Source organism: Dermacentor silvarum, chromosome 8, assembly GCF_013339745.2.
Source record: "Dermacentor silvarum isolate Dsil-2018 chromosome 8, BIME_Dsil_1.4, whole genome shotgun sequence".
NCBI lineage: Eukaryota > Metazoa > Arthropoda > Arachnida > Ixodida > Ixodidae > Dermacentor > Dermacentor silvarum.
In genome coordinates this window covers 84,509,310-84,526,054 of record NC_051161.1, presented here as the reverse complement: position 1 = coordinate 84,526,054, position 16,745 = coordinate 84,509,310, and positions in this window count along the sequence as shown.

Here is a 16,745-nt window from a genome sequence, read left to right as displayed (position 1 = left end):
TTGAGTGCTTTTACGTATGCTCTGAACACTAGCTTTTACCTGTCCTCCAAGAACTGCGGCTGATTGAAGGGATCTTTGGGCACTCGAGAGGTCGGCGACATCTTATCGCCTATGAACCTCCGACTGAGTGCTGGAGATGGACATTGACTTAATGTAGCAGTATAGCGGGTGACGGAGTGAGGCGGAGTTAGTGTCAAAACATCTCAATGTCCTGCTTCCATGTGACGACAATACTGCGTCATGACGTCACAATACAGTAGAAACGAAAAACACACAAGGCGAATGGCGACGCCACCTTGAAGTTCCCGCACCAGTTCACCATGACGACATGGATTTTGACAGCGTCTTCTAGGTATCAGTTAATTATTTAGCGGTAAAGATTGACTACATTGTGTTCTAAAGGAGGCCAAGACTGAATACGGCAAGTTTCCCGAACTTTTACTCAGCCAACGGGGCCCAAATACGACAAAAAAATGTGGTTGATCCCTCTTATATAGGAATCGGTATAGAACACGAAAGTGAAACGTGTCTTCACAGAAGTAGTGTAATGTTTATTGCACATTGATATCTAATGTCTATTGGTGTTTTGTGGCTAAAGCGCCCTTAGGCGTTGATGCACCCACGCTGACGCCTGGTGGCACGTCTCCTCCATCACGACTACCAACGTCGATGACCATGAGCAACCGTCGTGCATATGGAAGCTGCACTACGCTGCACACGCTAGCACAACGCGAAAGACGAAGCACGTAACTGACACACTAGAATACAACGCGCAAGACAAAGCACGTAACTGAATCGTCACCGAGTCAAATCAGCGCGTACAGCGCGTCGTAATTGCAGCCTCCGCGATCAACTTCAGAAACATTTTCAGAGCTAATTGCGGAGGCCACGGCTCCGCTGTGCTGAGTACGGTGAACGCCACCTAGGTGGCGTTGGTAGTGCTTCTTGATGCCAGCGTCCCTTCGAATGCTGGCATCGAGGCGTCGTAGTGCTGAGACCACCGAAGCGTTCACTGTCGGTGCGCGTTAGTGTCATAATGCAGTACTTCTCTTTTCTGCTCGTAGGCGGCGGCACCGCCCCGAGCAAGAGCGCGGGTACACGGAGGAGTGTTAGATATATAAGGCGCGTCTGTGTAGCTCTCTGCAAATGCGTTTGTGGCGCAATGGGTTAAACGCTCGGCGATCTATCGTCGCGGACCGAGAGGTCGTGGGTTCGATTTCCAAATTTTGCATGTTTGTGGAAGTTTTTCTTCTGGTTTCTTTCTTTGTATTATGTTCGTGTATGTTCGTGTGACGTATTTCCGTAACGGAAATACGTATTTCCGTGACGGAAATACGTCAGTGAAGTCTTGGTGGACCCCGGCATAAAACACTTTCGTGTTAATAACTTTAGAAGTCGTGACGTCACACTGAAGTGCTGACGTTGGGGTTTCCGCGCGAAATTAAAGAAGTTTTACTTTGAGCTTTATTTTCTCTTCTAATTGACCTAGTGCAGCGTAATTAACGACAGCAGAGTTTTCAACGAATACTTTATCAGTGTAAGTTGATTTATTGTTTTGCTTTAGTGTTTCTTTAAAGGGACACTAAAGCAAAACATTACATCAACTTAAACTGCTTAAGTATTCTTCGAAAACTCTACTGTCGTTAATTACGCTGCAATAGGTTAATTATTAGTAGAGAAAATGAATGTAAAGTTACATTTTTTGGAATTTCGCGCGGAACCCCGACGTCAGCACTTCAGTGTGACGTCACTTCTAAAGTTATTTTTCGTATTTGGGCCCCGTTGGCTCAGTAAAAGTTCGCGAAACTTGCCATATTCAGTCTTGGCCTCATTTAGAACACAATGTAGTCAATCTTTACCGCTAAATAATTAACTGATACCTAGAAGACGCTGTCAAAATCCATGACGTCACGGTGAACTGTTGCGTGAATTTTAAGGTGGCGTAGCCATCACCGTCTGTGTTTTTCGTTTATTTCTGCCTTACCAAGCGGCTCCTCGCGGTAAGAGTGGTGTTTTCGGTATTGTGGAAGGGTGATCTACCGATACAGAAGAAACCATTTTTCCCTTTAGTGTCCCTTTAAGGTTAAGAATAGGGACACCGCATAATGCTTTCGCATGAATCTCGTTCAAGTTTAGCTAGGGGAGCTCCGGCTTTCTAACATATTTTCCTGTGCCAACCGCTCAAATGGCAAAAAAAAAAAAAAATCGACCAAGGTCTGTTAGCAACATACACGGTTTCTAAGCCGTGTCCATGCGGACGAATTGGACGCCATCACTCCGTTGTTTTTTTGTTTTTTTAAAAGTTTTATTGAAGTAAATTCAGACAATCTTAATTGTCAGGCAATTTGTAGTAGGTGTTGGCTAAGAAACTGTGTTTGCGCTGCCAAGTGTTACAAGTGAAACCAATATGACGCTGTACCCCATGATTTAGTAGATTTTAATGTACATTCGAAAAGGAGTTACACCATTCTCTTCAGTTTTACTCGTCAGTTCCAGAATAAAGAATCATTGATTGGTTTTGTATCTGCTGCGTTCTTCGCTAGCCATCGAGCGTACGAGTCCTTCACCACCTTTCGCATATCTTGCTTGCATTTTCTGAATACATAGTCCCAAAAATCATCCCACACCTTGCTGATGATTGTCTTGTTGCTTTGAAACACCTTGAACTTTTCGAAAGGTGGAGACGTTGTTGTTTTCACCATGAACTCCGTAACGAATATGGTGGATGCTACGAGACGCGTCTGTCCTGAAATATTACGAAGTCTCCATTCAATTACTTCAACAGTAACTATCACATGAAATTTCAGTGGCGAAATGGCCTGATTTCACAATAAATTTTACACGTATGTGCTTTTTGCCTTTGGCCGGCTTCCTTGCTAATATGTCCAGCCTCGTGAATGGCTGGAATTTAGTCTTACGAGTAATTTTAGTATAAGAGCTTACTGTAGATACGGGCCTTGATTCTTTGGATAGCCAAGCGTCGTGTAAAATTTCCAGTTGAAATTCAAGCCTAAAGTTGTATATACGCATCGTTTCGTCTTCTCCTGCCATCTATGCGACGCCTTTCAAATTAAGCGACAGCTCGCGCCGCCTATCTAACGCGTAATGACTCTGTACAGCTCGAGTAAACACAGTTCCACTTCTGCTCTCGACTCAGCTGGTCCTGTGTCCGAATCGCTCCAGCCCCAATACAACTTAACGTGGCGTCAAAGTGATCGGAACCACCCCGCAACTACGGCCAACGCATTCCTGCAACCGTCAGGCACACTTACAGCCAGGCGACAACCTGAAACAAGTCTGGGAGGACTAGAAGGAAGCGCACACAATCTACGAACAAGCCTGTGAGTACGCCACCAAGTCCGCAGCCACGCCAACGGCCCAACTCTTCCATGTTCTCGGGGCTCGTGGCCGCCACGTCGCCCTTATATTTCCCCCTCTACCTCCAACGGCGGACGGCGTGCAGCCGACGGATCGAGTTATCCACCTCCTAGAACAGTTCGACGCCCTCTACAAGCCATACAAAATGTAATACAGGCGTCTGCTCTCTTCAACACAATTAGGCAAAACGAAAACCAATATTCGACGAGTTTGTAACAGACCGCATCGTTGTAGGAATAAGGGACGTAGCACTGCAAGAGCGCCTTCTTCGCGAACGGGACTTGGCGCTGAATAGCGCCTTTTCATCTTCACAACCACAGTCTCTCATTTGAGCGATGGGAGGTACAGCTGACCGGCGATAGCCTGGCGGGACAAGAAGCCCTCGTCCAGCAAGTACGTCGAGCAGCCATGGCCAGAGAAGTGTTGGAATGAGGACACCACCCACTCGTCCTAATAATAACCAAGTACTTAAGTAAAGAGCCAGTTTTCTTTATGAACAGTTCTAACATTCCTTTCAATCAGACATAATTAATCTGGCTGCCTCTTCTTTTCTCTTGGTCTCCTCTGTGCGCCTTTTTCTTCTCTTTCACGAGCGTTACAAGGGCCTCCTGTCTGTCGTTAACCCTCCTGGGTTGATATGGTACCACATTGTTCACAGATGACGTCTCAATAACACCTTGTGGTCCACTGTAGCACAGAGTCTTTTAAGATGCCTTGCTGGCGGGCGGTCTTCACTACCTTGTAGGGTTCTGTGAAAGAAGCCTTTGATCCTTGCAAACACCTCCGAACAAGCATGTAATCTCCCACTTGTATGTCCGGAGATTTGACTGAATGTCGGCGGTCGTAATTTCTTTTCATGGAGGTCTTGTATATAGCACGTTGGTCTTCAGATTCCTTTCGTTCTTGCAGCCCCAACAGATTCGTGATTCCCAGTAGGTGGTCTGCGGGAAGCCATTCCGATTTGCATGGTACGCGAAGTATGGTGTGTACCCCAAGCCAGCCGTGTGTGAGTGATCGTGGTGGTTCGAAGGCCTTTCAAGGGCACATTTCCAACCGCCTGGAAATCCCGGGTAAAGCGCGATGAACTGTTTGACATCTCGTATCGCTCTCTCAGCGAGCCCATTTGCTTCTGGATGGCATGGTGCAGCAAAACGAAGCTCATGTTGCTCTCGTCAGCCCAACGTTTCAAGCGGCCGCTTCTAAAAGCTGGACCATTGTCAGCGATGATTACTTTGGCATGTTTGAACATATATCGGGTAAGCAGCGGGATAACGCTGTTACAATCATTTTTTCCGGGTCTACATGCCACCGTGCGTGTTCACTCATCAAAGGCCACTAGAAAAGCTGGCGTAGTTCGTACTACCTCCCCATTTTTTTCTGAGCTCCGCGAAGTCAAGGTGTATAGTCTTAAATAGCTTTTCTGGGTGTTTTGGAATAACCATTATGCTTCCATGCTGCCTGAACTTCTCTTTGCAGAGCTGGCATTAATGACACTGCGAGAACTCGCGCATGCGCAGCACGGCTCTCCAGGAGCCACGCGAAACTGCTCAATCTCGGCCAGTGTAGCTCATGCTACAAAAGTTGTGGCTTAATGGTTAGAGCCTCGTGCGGTTGCGCTCAGGGGCTGAGGTTCGAGTCCTGGCGCCAGGCACGATTTATTTATTTTTTAAGCGAATGCAAATATACAGTAAGAACCAGACCAGGGATGATCAACCGACCGACAGACAGACCGACCAACACAGGCGAAACCATGGAATGACAGGCAAATGAAGCTTCGCTTTAAAATTAGTAATTTTAAGGGCTGTGGCTAAAGATACGTCAGACGTCTCCCTCCAACTATACTTACATGTACGTTTGAAAGATCCGGCAGTCTTTTTATGGAAGTAAGTCCGATGTTTCTCGGAGCTAAATGCATGTTTCCCTCGTGTCTGTGTGTGTTGTGGTACAGCGTGCATGTTTCGGCGCATTCCGCGCAGATCAGCGTGCTCATTATTGCTGCCACATCAGCCGCATCTGGTTTCACATCGTTGATGCGTGCTTTCACAGCTAGAAACACGCAGACCATATGGTGCGCCTCGACGCTGTCCTATGACGTGGGAATATTTTATTTTTTATTTACTTCCAGATACTGTTGACCGTCTCGGCCGCAACAGGGTCGGTACAGCAACTTTTCACATGACATTGCAAAATAAAGTAATATTGCACCAAACATGCCGAAAGGAAACACCAGAGATTAGGCAGTACTTCAGATAACACACATATGTGTTACCCCATCACAATGATAATTTGTGTAACTTATGACATATATAGCTGCAGAATACATTCTAGAACTATGTGAATGTTTGCTTGATAATTAAGAAATGCATGTTTCCTGAAAGGCTTATAACACGTTCTTCGAAAGTTTCATTACTACAGGAATGTAGAACAGACAGTGGTAAACAGCATCCAGCCTGCCATGGTAAAGGCCCTCGTATGCAATTATTCTCGATTAAAGCTCTTCAGCGCCTTTCCAATGACCGGGTTTAATAGACCTTGTGCTGCATCGCTGTACAAGAACTCCTTGTTCATAACACCTAACAATGGTAAATTGACAATTATTCGTCAGACACGTACTTATTTGTGTTTCAAAATAGACAAATAGATTTTCCTATAATTTCATATTGTTCAGTCACATAATATCTCAAACCTGCCCCCCCCCCCCCCCCCCCAAAAAAAAAAAAAACGCAGTGAAAGTAAAATATACGTGCAATACCAGCAGATTTCGGCATTAATAAGTGCACATATACTCTGTTTCAGCAGTTCCGTGCAGCACTGTGGAAGCTACAAGCCTCTTCGACCAATCAGGAACGCGAACACATCTTAAGTGTGTCCTTCCGCGCCATGTCGTTTGCTCGCGGCGACCGCTTCAGCGCGGAAGCGGCGGGAGCATCTCGGAAGACGGTTCCCGGCCCTTACCAATCTCTCTCGACGTGGTGCAACGCTACGTTAGTCGTATTTGGTGGCTCATCACATCCAAGTGAAATTATTAGCCTTTATTAATACTTTATAGATTACGGACGCAGTTTTCTCGCTGGGCATGCAGAATCGCAGTGCCCATACCTTCTCCACTTGCGCTCAGGCAGCTCGCGCTCGGCGGCTCGCTCTCCGGCGGCTCAAGCTCGTTGCGGCGCGATCAATGACCTCGCAAGACACGGTGTAGTTGAGCTTTAGCTCTAAAATGAAGCAATATCACCTAAAAAATCTCAGCTCTAACATGCAAAGAAGCCTTAAAGTGAACATGCTCCGACTAGACCACTTGTTAAGGCCATTAAAACGAGCAACGGGTTCCGAACAGTGGCACTACATCCCGCTTCGCAGGAACCTGCGATCGAGGGTCACGTAGCTAGCCTGGGCTCTGCTGCACGGAACTACTGAAACAGAGCATATAGGTGATCAGACGGATCTACCGGAAAGCTTCTGCGCGTTTGATTGTTTTCTTTTATTTACGAAAGACAGAGATGTGGCTTTTAATTTATGACACTTAATGTTTGATATGGAGCCGTACTTGACCACGCCGAAACCGTTCACAAACATGATACCTGACCTTCTGAAAAACCTTGGCTACTCAGCAGGCGAATAGCGGCATGCCGATAATGCAAAGAAATCATGCAAACTATTGGATCTCGATAATGGGCAAGTGAATGATACGTTGGGACATCAGGAATGGGCTTAAAAGTATACTGTAAAGCTTTAAGAATTGCGCATGTTGCAAGCCATCAAATATTATTCGGCCCCCGATTTAAATCAAACTTGCAGCAGCTGTATAAACACACGTGGCTCAATGCCTTAAAATTATGAACGAAATGTCCTACTTTTCGGAACGCATAAAAGCCGGCGTGCGGCTCAAGGAAGCAGCAGAGATGCTAGTGTTGGGAATATTCCTAATGTTTGCCTCAGTCCACGCAATCTCCTTCGAAGATGCGATTGGGTCATACTGCTGTGAGTAAATAATATTTCCAGAAACTGTTTATGTGTGGAATAGTCATGAATTTGCCGTGATGTGGATATTTAGGCCTTCGTCGAACATCCAAACCAATATACAACGGAAACAATAAAGACGGGCTTTGCGAAACCTTCCAAGACAAAGGGCTGATAGTGAAGCCTGGTTATTCCATATACTGCGGTGCTGAATGCACTGTATTGTTTGTCATACGGTTATTGGATCTGTAAATAAACCAGATGGAGAAAGAAATATTCTCGCGGAGCACGCGCTTAGTGAAGGAAGCCGATCTTTTTGTTTTTTAAACTTACATTTTCTTAGCCTAATGAAAAAGATAAATTCAGAGGTTTTACGTGCCAAAACCATGATCTGATTATGACGCACGCTGTAGTGAGGGACTCCGGAATAATTTGGACTACCTGGGGTTCTTTAACGTGCACCTAAATCTAAGTGCATGAATGTTTTTGCATTTCACCGCCATCGAAATGAGGCCGCCGTGGTCGGGATTCGATCCCGCGACCTCGTGCTTAGCAGCCGAACACCATAGCCGTAAGCAACCATGGCAGTGGAGAAAAAGTTAATGTTCTGTGTTCTCTCCCGTTATTTTTTTTTTCGACATCACTTCAAGGTGTCTTTTTTCCGGAACGGTACGTTAAGATACTGAAAGTCAGATTTTTAAGTTCTTTAAAATACTCTCGAAAGTGCCAAATTATATTGAATTGTCCTAAGTGCTCAGAGTGGTTTCCGGAAAAGCTTGCGTAAGTTAGTCATGAGTTGTGAAAGTTTCTCAGTTGAAGCTGCCTTCAAATACAAATGTGCAAAAGAACTTATCTCGCTGTACTAGTGGGTTTTTCTAAATTCAATAATAATGCATTTAGTCCAGCGCTCGAGTTGAAAGACGACCCAGTTGTGATCGCGAAACACTAAAGCAAGTGCATGCTTAGTGCAGGCATTGAACCCGGATGAAGTGTTGTTGTTCTTCGAATAATACTAATTGCATACTAATATCGGCCATGCGGTTAACCTTGTCGAACCGCACGTCCATCCTGTCAGCAGCTCACAGAGTAAGAGCCGCGTGGTTGATCACCAGTGACAGTAACTTTTCTTCACCAGCAGTGTAGGTGTCGTAACCAGCGGAAACAAACAGCCGAATGCTCCTTAATTCAGGGCATCATATATTTGGCGATAAAATTTCACTTCGGGCTTAGTTTACGCATTGTCTAATGTGTGAGGCAAACTACTTTGTGTCAAGCAAAATTATGAAAACGCTTCTAAACCCCAAGGCACTACTTTTTTGTCACATAAGCTGGAACAATGAAAGCTACATTTTTGTTGATGTAACTTTTCAAGCCACTGCGTAGGCGCATTAAGTATTCCCTATGCTTAATCTAAAGATTTACTTTTGTTGAAAAATATCAAAATGGCAAAATATTTGTGTCACTGGGTTCTCCGTTATATTTGTTCGAGTCTCTAGCGCCGTGTAGTTAGCGTAAACAAAGAAAATACTTTTTAAGTGAAGACAGCCGTTGCACACAGATGCGAAGTGGGTAAAATAATAAATATATAAGTTTCTGAGCAACTTTGCTCTTTGCCATTTGTCGTTGCTTTTGCGCTGTGATATCGGTACCGGGAACAACTGCTAAACTACTGATGGATCTTGTGCTCAATAGGAAGAAATTTTCGTGATGCGCTCGCTGTTGAAATAAGTGAGAAACTCAGTAGTGTTCTATTAGGCCCTCGCAGAAAAAATACAAATTAAATTTGAAGGACTTGAAAAGAAATTTGCGAAGCGTGTTACTTTCTCAGCCAGCATTTCTCATTAAGGATTTGAAACATTTTACCAAAATAAAAGGCAGTAGGGCAGTTTCTGGAATACGAATTGTGTGTGACAAAATGCAATAAATGCAGAGCATTTGGTCAAAGCCTTTGAGTTCAAGAGAAATTCTGGCTATTTTTCACCGCTGTACACTGATTTCGGAGGATGTATGTGTCGAATACCTAGAAAATAGCATCGTATAATACATGTAGACAAAATAACTTACGGCAGAAATCATCCTTGATGATTATCTATGTCATGCAAAGCATTTCTAAAAATTGTAGACGCAAATGAGTGCGAAAAGTTGCAGCCATGATATGACGACTATGGTGTGACGAAGCTGCTGCAGGCTACCTTGATTTGCACTATTTCGGGTGTTTGCTTGCACTATACTGGGTGTCAGCCAAGCGGGCCTCTTTGCACTATACCCCGCGTTTGTTTGCACTGTGTCTGATACTGGCCCCTCGGGCCGCTTTGATTGCCATTAAATACAGTGTTTGTTAACTTATTGTCCGATGGTTTTCCGAGCTGCACTATCTCCGGGGTTGGCCCACCTTTTTCGGAGACGAAAACGGCGCGTCCATGCGCGTGAGCCTACTCTGACCGTGGCTCCGATTAGGCAGATAAATGCTTTGCTTTCACTATGCGTCGATAATATGACATGGCACATACGCAAGCATGCACGCACAGACACACATGAAGTGGCATGAAAAGAATAGTGCGAGAGCCTTGGGAATGAATAAAGCGCTTGTGTGTGTTTCCCATCCTTTCTTCGTGTGAAAACATTTCCGCGCAAGAACACTACAGTCGAACCCTGGTACATGGAACCCGCACATAACAAATTATTGTGTATAATGCACTGTAGTAAAACCCCCTTGAAACTTTTTGTTTAAAAGTTTTATTTGATATATCGAATCACCTATATCAAACTTTTTGGGATCCCCTTCAGATTCGATATATCCAGATATATCAAAGATGTCGCACCAACAATGTCAGAACTCAATCCTTGTTGAGAATAAAGAAAGGCGAAGTTGGAATAAATAGAAACACTGCTGTCCAAGATTTTTTATGGCATCCTACGGAATGTCCTGTTAAAATTTTTTTCTTTTTCTTTCTTTCTTTCTCTCTGTAATTTTAAACTAATGATTATTCATTCGGTCTGCAGTAACTGATTTATTTCGGGCAGAAAATTTCAAGTTCTACAGCATATGGTCTATAGAAATTCTGAAATATTCCTCTCAAATTGCAATAATCCAGCCATTTTCTGGCCAATCCCCTATCGGGTGTAGGAGCCACATGCTATGTAGGAAACAACAATAGCAACAACAACGACATAACATGGACGCCAGGTCCACAGCAAAGCGCTGTAGCGTTTCCGTTTAACTTGCTAGGAACGCTACAGCAAACACACACAAACATAAACACGAACACAAACACACATGAATGCACACATGCACGCGCGTGCGCATGTTAGTTGGATAAAAGCTAATGTCAATTTTAAGGACGTCATTGTCTAAAGTTTTGTATCTTAACGTTGTTGCCAATTTGGAGTGTGTTTTATGATGGTTATGTTGGTTTAATGACTGTGCAATATACATACGAGTTAAGTCGCGAGGACGATAAGACTTGTGATAAGCCCTAATATGGTGAGCTTGACATCCTAAGAATAAAGCACACTCATAGCCACATTTAATGACGCCTACATCTTGTTCTTTAGATGCGGATGAAGTCGCCATGCATGAATTCGTCGTCTGCGTCATAAACAATTTTCCGCCGAAGGTACGTAATAAGTTCGTATTTTCCGTAGTCCCGTGCTTAACTATTTCCTAGCTTATGATGTCATTGACCTAGTGTTGAGACGCGTCTTGCACCTCGAACCACGAGTTGTGGCTTTTGTGTGATTTATTCAGTGTGCCTGCACCGGCATATAGTATGTGTCTCCAAAGAGGTCATTTCATGAACACTTTTTATACAATGAGAGGATTTGCAGGGGACTCTATTCGGTTAGGAACGGAAGTGAATTGGTTGACGTCCAGCAGATAATGGTTGTGGCTTATTCGGCCGCTTGCAACGCCTGTGTGTTGGCACTTGTGTGTCATAAGCTACAACTATGTGTGTGTGTGTGTGTGTGTTTGTGTGTGTGTGCGTGTGTGCGTGCGTGTGTGCGTCTCTGCGTGTGCGTGTGTGTGTGTGTGTGTGTGTGTGTGTGTGTGTGTGTGTGTGTGTGTGTGTGTGTGTGTGTGTGTGTGTGTGTGTGTGTGTGTGTGTGTGTGTGTGTGTGTGTGTGTGTGTGTGTGTGTGTGTGTGTGTGTGTGTGTGTGTGTGTTTCCTTGGGCTGAACTCTGCATTTTCTTTAGCATCAGCCTCAGAAACATTCCCGACGTGCAGCTAAGCTAACTTTACACTTAAACTTTCTCTTTGTGTGCACTTGTTGCCATGGCTCGTTTTCTCGTACTCACCGCTCCTCAATAAAAAGGTTCTCCAGAGCTCGTTAGCGCATTTGCTCGGCCAATTTGATCAGCGTCCTCACTGCCTTTTTCTGTCCTTTATTCTCTCCCTGGCATGTCTGTTTACTTCTAGCAAATAATGCGAATAATGCGACTTATTCCTCCTGCTCAGTGGGGTCAGATTTGTAGTTCGACTTGGAAATCCACAAATGAATAGTCGCGTCGGGTAAAATACAAAGGAGACGCTGGAGTTTGTAAGGCCACTTCATAACGTATTCTTGCTACGCGGACTCAGGTGTAAAGCGTCAGGGAGCGCACAGGGAAACAAATACTAGTGCTTTTCCTGCGCATGCGCCAACCTCGGTTGTAAATATTAGGTGCACAATACTATAGCAGCGCATCTATGGAGACTGGTGGAGCCGACATTAAGGTGAATTGAATTATTTGTATTGGGGGGAGGAGGGAGGGAGGGAAGGGGCAGAAATGAATGGAGCGATATGCCATGTAGGTCTGAGGGATATTTTGCATATACAGGTATTATATATCGCCGATAACACGTACGGAAACACGTCACTTTTATTTAGAACGCTCGTGGAGTGTTCAGAGAAAACTTAGCGCTATCTTTACGGTGCAACAAAAACCAGCACAAAAAGAGTCTAAATATAATTACGGCAACAGAATGCAATAAATGACTCATCCACTGTAGTCCATCTGATTTCCATCTAGCCGGCAAGGCTCTGTAAATAAGGAAGAAAAGTTTCTCACGGGAGAAAATGTCCCGGTTGTAAGCCGGTATATAAACCATATAGCGTCTAAACGCACCTTAAAGGGCCCCTGAATCACTTCTTATCGAGTGGAGGAATACATTTGAAGTGAAAATAGGCTATTTCAGAATCACTTTGCCGCAAAAAGTATTTCAATGCTTTCAGCCGAAGCGTAGTTATTGGCAATCAAACACGGCCTCCGCTGTGTTCCCCTTCCTCCTTCAATGCCTTGCACTGCGAAGGCTACGGTGGAGTGGGGCGGGGCCACAACACTCCACCTCGGAAGCGTCACCATGGAGCGCAGTTCAAATTTCATTTTGGACTTTGGATTGGACGAACGGAAAAAAAAATTCATTGATAAAAGCCCCTGCGAGGTTGCCGGCCCGGGCTCAGGCCACCCGGGCATAATGTGCGGTGAGGCATAGCCTTTCCACCGCTGAGCGGGCTCGCTGGATTGCCCATAGTTGGTCTTGTAGATCTGAGCTAGTCGGAGCGCTTAGCCATCGCTCCTCGAGAAGGTCCGGTTCTATGTTGTCCTCTCTGTATATTGGTCTGATCTCTGTGCATTTCCATAAGACGTGTGCCATGTCAGCGTGTTCGTGCTTGCATAGCTTGCAGCTCGCTTCCGGGTATTGTGTGGAATTTACGCTGTTTAATATGTGTACTGGGTTTCTGGAGGTTCTGGTTTGTAACCTTCTCCAATCTGTTTCTTGAGATCTGTCTAGTTTGCCATTTGGTACCTACGACGCGCTAAACGTAAGCCAAACGCGGTTGCCCTCAGCGAGCCGCAGTGCGCTTAGCCACTGGACTCGTGGCGGCACCTCGCGGAGGCCGTGGTGTAACCGGCCGCAGCGACCAATAGCAGGCCGTGTATTGGAGTGTGCTTTATTACGAAATAAAGCACACAGAAAAGAGCGAGGATCGTGTGGTCTTTTGAAACGAGGGCGTTTGAGAAAAAGGTGACTTCGCGTTCCGCTTGCGAGCTCCACTGACCGCGTCGGGCAGCAGAACTTGGCTGAGATGTTCACAACAGCGTATGCTAGCCGCGGACTATGTTATTTCACCAAGCCCGAGAGGTGGTTCAGGGCCCCTTTAAGCAATACACTTGCCACCTGCTTCGTAAGCGCGGTACTCTGTTACTTCGAAGCCTCGCTGAGAGCCAGTACCAAAAATCGAAAGCCCAACATTGCCACAGAAACTGCTTTAATGCATTATCATTCTTTCAACGCTTCACGCACATTCTTGAGGCTATGCATCTATCTCTGTTTGTATCTATGTAGCTACGTATGTTTGTATCTAACCGTTTTCCCGACGACCTGGGTCACTGGGTATTCCGTGGCCGAATGGTTAGCGCATCGCCCTGCAATGCTGTCGGGATACAGTTCAAAACCAACCGTCGGACCAACTTTGGTCCCTGAGTACATACACACGGGCCGCTCTTCAACGAACCTCTTTCACGCCGACATGGGTCCCTGTAGATGTGAGACTGGGTGGGCACCGCTGTTCGAAAAAACCCTGACGGCGACTTGGAGCACTGGATACATGCCACTTGGTCTGCGCTGGTCGTCAATGAACCTCTTTAATGCCAACTTGGGTCACTGGCCATGGGCCAATAGGTGTGTGCCGCTCTTCAAAGAATGTCTTTGACGCCAAATTGGGCAACTAGGTATGTGCCAACGGGAATGTGCCGCTGTACAATGATGAAAAATATCGCTTAAATTTCTCCGACGCTAAGCGAAATTGAGTTCACATCCCAAGGGTTCCCCAAGGACAGCAACCCGATAATCGAGCAGGCCGCGCGCCACAAATGCACTATGGGGATGTGCCGCCTTTCAAAGAGCGCCTTTCACGCCAACGCTTTAGCGAGCTGCGCCATGAATGAAGTTGGGTATGTACTGCTCTTCAATGAACATCTCGCCAACTTGGGTCACTGAGTCTGTGCCACTCAGCGTGCGGCAAGCGAGGTAACTATTCGCAGCGTTCACAAGCACCGGCGCGGAGGCCACGCGCGGACTCCTCGGTAGTGCCACTGGAGGGTGCCGCATGTCCAGAAAAAGTCGCGAGAGAGGAGCCCGGTTCCTACATGCCGCGTTTCTCAAGCGCTATGCATTTTGGAGGCCACGCGCAGGCTTCGCGGTGGCGGCGCTAGTTAGCGCCGAATGTTCTTATGGAATCCCACACAGGAGTCCCGCTACAGCACACGCCTCATACATACCTCGTTTCGACGGTGGCAATACGTTGTGTCGCTATATTGGTTGAATGCTCAAGCGTTACCGTCAACAGTCTTCGTGAGATAGGTTCTGCCGCAATTTTTAACAGCGGAGCTGTTTAAGATGACTGTCATTCCGTAAAGCCTGGCCCACATGGAACGAACTTTTACGGCGAACTTCGCGCCGCCGGCACCAGTGCGGCGGATCGCCAGCGTGCCGCCGCCGTGCTGCACCCCCATGCGGCGAAAAACAGGCGGCCGCCTCAACCTTAGAAAAAAAAAAAGGCACCTGCTGCCATCGCTTTTGGAAGAAAACAAAAGCACAGAAAAGACGCACACGGAATGACACAGGACGCGCACAAGACAGCGCGCGCGCCCGTCCTGTGTCATTCTCGGCTTCCGCGCGTACGGTACCGCGCGCGTCATTTCTGCGCTATTGTTTGCTCTCATAAGCTACGCACCATCTAGCCCAGCTTCACGTCGATCGCCGAAACAAAAGAAAAAGGGGGGGGGGGGGGGGGAGAGGAGAGAGACAGGTAGCCTGAAGCAAACCAAAACAAATTATTAAAACGCTTGTTTGCGAATAACCAATGAAGCAGTGGATCAGAAAAAAAAAAGCATGTGTCAACAAGGAGTGGTGATTATTGTTGGCTTACCTTCAGGGTCACTACCAATCTCCGCGTCAACTTCCTGCCACACGTCGATCTTTTTCCGAGAGTTCTTGTATTCAGGGTGGCTACAATCCGATAATATTGGTCGCACCTGGACGGCTATGATCAGCCGATCGTTGTACGCGATGCGCGCAGCTTTCGTTGCCATATTCTTTGGCTGGCTAGCATAGTCAAATGCGGCGGCCGGAAGTCGGACGCGACCGCGCCCTGATTGGTTCACGCCACTCGCCGCTTCCGGCGAGCGGTGGATCGCCGGCGAACAATATCCAGCCCGCCTTGATCGTCGGCGAACAGCCGTCGGCCGCCGGGTGGACGCCGCGCGCGGCCATACGCCAGTTTTTCGCAAGAAAATCGCTCCCTGTGGGTCGCGCTTAACGCGTTAACAAAAAGCATCGCAGAGCGATGAGTCACCTGCGATGAGGTGACTCACTGCAAGCCTCTGGTGACGCCTTGAATATTAAAAAGAAGGAGCGAACGCATTTGGCGGATCACGTGAACTCTTGTAGATGTGAGGCATTATTTTTTGACGCGAGGATTCTTGGTAGGAGCTACAATGAGCAGGCCCGCTTGTTACGGGAAGCTTATCACATAAAAAAGAGGGGCGAAGGTTGCATCACTGAACCTTCTTTAGGTCTCTACGCAAAAGAGTTTAGACACCTCGACGAGCATGTAAATTAGTCAGGTATTTCTTATACATTATCTTTATCATGTGTTTTTTTTTCCTTATGGTGTTCTTTTTCCATTTTCATGTATGTTTCTGCGCATGTGCCTTTCTTCATATATATTTCATGACGACGTTGTGGAATAAACAGTTGAAAGTAGCACCTGTCCGGTGTTTCACCTCTCTTTTGTGTGCCTTGTCTCTTGTTTGCGCTCAAAAATGTTTATCGACTCTACACTTGCACAGTATTGCCTTGTGATCGCTGTGGGGGACGGCCAGTGGCTCTACCATTGCCGATACACGGGATCGGCCTTACGGGCACGATCGCGCTCGCGTTTACGTTCACGTACGGCAGCCTCTTCTGCCGTGCGCTGCACCCGCGGCCTACCCTTGGTGACAGCCGGGAATGCATTGCGTGACGCGCGTAATGCAATACAGATATATAAAGTTCGTCTGGGTAGCGTGGCGTTGCTGTTTCCATCGTTCTGATCGGTACAACTGCGAATGTACACTGCAGTATTCTACGATACGTATGTCGTGCGCCGTTGTTCTATTGTGCGCGCAGATGCGCAGCCTTGTCCTATTGTGTGCGAATATGCGCAGATAGTGCCATTGTGTAAGTTGGCTTCCCTGTAGTGCGTTTTCGGTGCTCACGGGCGAGTCAGTGAGACATAGAAAACTTCGCTTTAATAAATATCATGTCAGCTTTGATGTGTGTGTGTGTGGTGTGTGAGTGTGTGTGTGTGTGTGTGTGTGTGTGTGTGTGTGTGTGTGAGAGAGAGTGTGTGGTGTGTGTGTGCGTGTGCGTGTGTGTGTGTGT